This window comes from Cynocephalus volans, chromosome 4, assembly GCF_027409185.1.
Source record: "Cynocephalus volans isolate mCynVol1 chromosome 4, mCynVol1.pri, whole genome shotgun sequence".
Classification (NCBI taxonomy): domain Eukaryota; kingdom Metazoa; phylum Chordata; class Mammalia; order Dermoptera; family Cynocephalidae; genus Cynocephalus; species Cynocephalus volans.
Window position 1 is genome coordinate 71853205 of NC_084463.1, and position 4538 is coordinate 71857742.

At 39.6% G+C, this 4538-nt stretch overlaps 1 pseudogene; it reads right to left on the minus strand.

Moving 5' to 3' along the window:
• Positions 1 to 1444: 1444 nt before the first annotated feature.
• On the minus strand, positions 1445 to 3444 carry LOC134376198 (pre-mRNA-splicing regulator WTAP-like; annotated as a pseudogene).
• Between the last annotated feature and the right edge of the window lie 1094 nt (positions 3445 to 4538).

Sequence of the window (4538 nt, forward strand, 5' to 3'; positions counted from 1 at the left end):
GAATCCAAAGAAAGTAGGAAGAGATAATAAATATGTGTAAAAATGACACAGAAATAAAAGATACAAAAATTTAACTAACAAAATATAGATTTGGTTTTATAAAAATAATGACAAAATGAAAATCTTCTTGTGATATTAAGAAAAAAGAAAAAACCACAAATATTATTGAGAATAAAAAAAAAGACATAACTAAAGATACTGCAGATATTTTTTAAAAATTCTTAAAACTTTTTAAGAGAAAGTATAGAATATTACTCTATATTCTTTTTCTTCTATTCTATACTGTCCTTAAAACTTTTTAAGAGAAAAAATTCTATACTCTGTTTTATTTTAAAGTTTTGTAGAAAAATATAGAGAACAATATTCTAAGGATTTGTGATAGAAAGGGACTTCTAAACATGGCATTGTAGAAGAAACTAACTAATTTGACTACATTAGAATTAATTTCAAGATGATGTCAGCTGGGATGATGGAGGAAGACCTTCAAAACACATTTGCCCATTAACACCCATGATAATGCTCTTTTAACATGTGCTTATTGAATGCAGTAGTGATTTTAATAAAGTTTACTCCTGAAAAAAATAACATAGTCTCATCACAGCCCAAATCCTTACACAATCTAGCTGTGAAATGAAGGTTTGTGGTGCTTCAAACAGTTGAAACCTGCAGTTTGATACCACACCCTCATGCCTGTCTGGTCCTCAATAAGACTATGTACAGTTTGTGCAGCCACTCAAAGAACAAACCTTTGATTAAAAGCACATTGATGCAAGAGTCAATCAAGTACTATAGAGCCCCAAACTAAATGGTTCAATACATAAGCTACATGTATTGACATTTATTATTTGATTCTCTAGTGACTTTTAAGAGTTGGTTCTTACCACATAAACCCTTTAGAGGCAAAATTCACATTTGAGTTTTGTCTCAGTTCAACAATGATGAAGTTCGCAGTCGTACTCCCAAAAGTGATATACAGCGTCGCTACGTTATTATGTTCAAGGTTAAGAGCAATGCATATTCTATTTATGCATTTTACTACAGCTTTACATGTTCAACTCATGATTTAAGATCTCTAGATTTTCATTCCTCAAAACTGCCTGAAGACACAGTGTGACACAGACAAGATTTCTGTTTCTCCGTCTATTTTCTTCAAGCAGAAACTTTTCCCAAGTGTCTGCATGTGCTAGACAGGGAATTTTTAAGCAAGGGGACCGGAATGACAAAAAAGTCTAAACCACAAGTTTCATCTGGTAAGTTTTACATTAATCATTGCAAGCTGGACGGTATAAGAATGTGGCTTTTTTTATGGGGTGAGGGGGGAGAGGGGGGGCTGTGCTCAAAAAGTCTGAGTCTTGGTGTGGAAACAGCAGCTGGCTGTCCCACCACAGCTTACTAGCAGTGGGACTGTCAGGGAAGTCGTGACTGGGGAATATGACTTGTTTACCTACCAGGCACTCAGTTCATTTGGGGCTCGTTCCAGTTGGTTTTGAGCTGTGCCGGCTCCACTTTCATATTTGGGAAAAACAAGTTGATGGCTGGGTGTGCCATTGTTGATCTCAGCTGGGCAACGTTAGGCTGCTGCACTTGCCTGCGGTATTGGATTTGAGTAGCAATCTCTTGTCCCTTGGCTGCTAATCGCATGACAAGGATGTTTTCCTGCGTGCAGACTCTTCTGTTGCTGCTTTAGCTTTTCTTCAGCCTCCCTTAAGCCAGTTCCATCACCGGGGTTGAGATCTGGGTCTTGCCCTGGAAGCTTGCACATGTGTTTCACATTGTCTTAGAATGAACCAATCTCATGTCATAACTTTGAAGTCTGTCTCACTTCATCAAACATTTTTGGGAAGAGGGTTTAGTTGATCGTGTGGAATCCAAGAGTCACCTCCCGGAGGTGGCTGCCATCACCTGTCCACCGCCCAGCCCACCTTGGAGGGAAGGACAGGGCAGGGCAGCCACCAAGTGGTATGATCTGGAACCTCTCCCTGGCCCTTTCCTGCAGTCTGGCATGTTCTTCAGTTGCCCGGGCTCAGCCAGTTGCGCCTCGCTCTGTCATCATCAGCTGGAAAAAAATGGAATAAATATGTAGTTTATTTATTCAGTCTCCTATTGGTGATTTAGTAAATAAACGTATGCATTAAATAAATGCAAAAATTATAGAAATAAAAATGTTGAAATAATCAAAATAAAATTCAAATAATCCAAAATAAAGTAAATATAACGAAAATAAATATATATATCATATGGAGTATAATATTTCATGACGTAGTTTAAAATATTTAAGATAAAAATAATGAAACATAAGTCAAATAAAATGGAGTGCATCAGTAGATTATTTTCAGTATTCAGTGTATCAGAAGGTTATTTTCAATATTTTACTATAACATCCAAAGCTACAATGAATATCCTTGAGAGCCCTTGTATATCTGATGACAAATGTAATCTTTAAAGACTGAGCAGAGATCGGGGAGCAATAATACTGTCCACTGACTTCTCCGACAGGAGGACCATTGTATGCACTTTAGAACAGTAGCGCTGGCTGCATGGGGAGGCACGCAGGCAGGCAGGAGAATAGGCCAGCCACCCGCCAGACCCCTGCCCACCTACATAGAAGGTAGGACCCCGCACCACCAAGATGCTTCACACAGCTTCTGCAGAGGTGGTCCATGACAGCCACCACCACAGCTAATACTCTTACAAGGATGTTTTATTTTACTTAATAAAATCTACAACCACTGTGCAGGGGCCCACTACATATTTGGCTTTATTGACACAAGGAGAGTCACTGGAGGAGCCTGGAAAAACAAGAAGTCTTTCTCCTCAAAGTCCACTCCAGAGTAATAGAAGAAGCAACTGATTTACCAGATGACCAAAAAATCAACAGAAATACCAGAAATATGAAAAAAATCAGAAAATATGACACCACCAAAGGAATTCAGTAACTCTCAAGTACCAGACCCTATAGAACAGGAAACCCTTGAAATGACTGAAAAGGAATTCCAAGTAACTATCTTAAGGAAACTCAGTGAGGTAAAAGAGGACTCTGTAAGACAACACAGTGAAATGAGAAAAAATATCCAGGAGATGAAGGGTGAAATTTACAAAGAGATTAATACCCTAAAAAAGAATGTAGCAGAACTCCTGGAACTGAAAGAACAGTAGTGTTGGTGGAGTGATGGACTTGAATTCTGATTGAAGCAGGTAGAAAAGTTAATAAGTTAGTATGCCTTTGGTTACAGGTAGTGGAATATTCCAACTCGTTTAAATATAATGGAGTCTATTGGTTCACATTACTTCAAAGGACAGTGCTAAGGCAAGTTCTAGTTTCAATGTGATTGGGGTTCTGGTTCCTTTGCTCTGCCTTGATTCTGTCCTCTGTGTCACTTTCGCCTTCAGGCTGGCTTTCCTGAAGGCAGCAAAACAACTATAGCAGTTCCAGGCATCACGCATCCGTAAAGCACAGACCCTGACCCTGAAAAGTGGACAGGTCTAAGCCTGCTCCTGTTTGGCTCATCTCTAATCATGTGGTCATCTAGACCAGCCCCTGTGGCAAAGAGCAAGGGTCAACTTCATCCTTGCCATCTTAGTTTATGTAGAGTGACAGACAAATCAGCCTGGGTGGCTTTATTTAGTTTTGACTCCATTCTGGACTAGAGGTTCTGCTGTATCATACTACATGACCACAGTAGGGCTGGTTCTTCCTTGATCCTGCAGTTTAAAATCTCCACAGCTGCAGGGGCAGGTTCTTCTATCTACATCTGCTTAATTTCCATATGCTGTCCTAAATTGTAATGAACAAGGGGGAACTTCACATCTGCTGCTATTCCTGCCTGTAAATTTCTCCCAGCAATCACCACCAACCAGAGGCTAAACACCAGAAACCAGACTTGTAGCCTGTGTCAGAAGGAGACCAGCTCTAATGGTGATGTCCCAGAATGATGTTCAATAGCTGGCTCAATTCCTCTCGCCTTGGGTGAGTTTGGCCCTGGAAATCTGGAGTACATTTGCATTTACAAGAAGAGATCCAGTGACACTAGCTTATAAGGAAGGGGAAGGAAAGCAGAAGCTGGGAATCGGGTTGGGACTTGGCAATAAACCAACAGGATGGTGGATTTGACACAGATGAGAAAGTAAAAGATAAAGAAGGTACAGAGTCTCACCAGTCAGTGAACATATGGGTTATGAGTTCAGAAGCATTTAAGAAACTACACAGAGATAAGTTGTGATCCTATCGTGAAGAAACACAGGAAAGTATGCAGAATCTACTCGAATCTGGCAGGAATAACTTGTAAAAGCAGGAATAACTTGTAAAAGCAGTTTTCTGTAACACTGAAGAACTTGGCAGGGCTTAATTATGATAAAGCATTCAGCTTGCTAACCTGGGATTTGGATAGAATCATCTTGGAAGTAGCACAAACGTTCTTTGCCTTGATTTACAATCACTGATAATAATCTGTATGTATAAACAGTGGTTGTAGTGAACCTAAAATAGTAATTATCCTCCCTTTGATTGGGGAGCAAATTAGCCATTTTTGGAAGGAGGT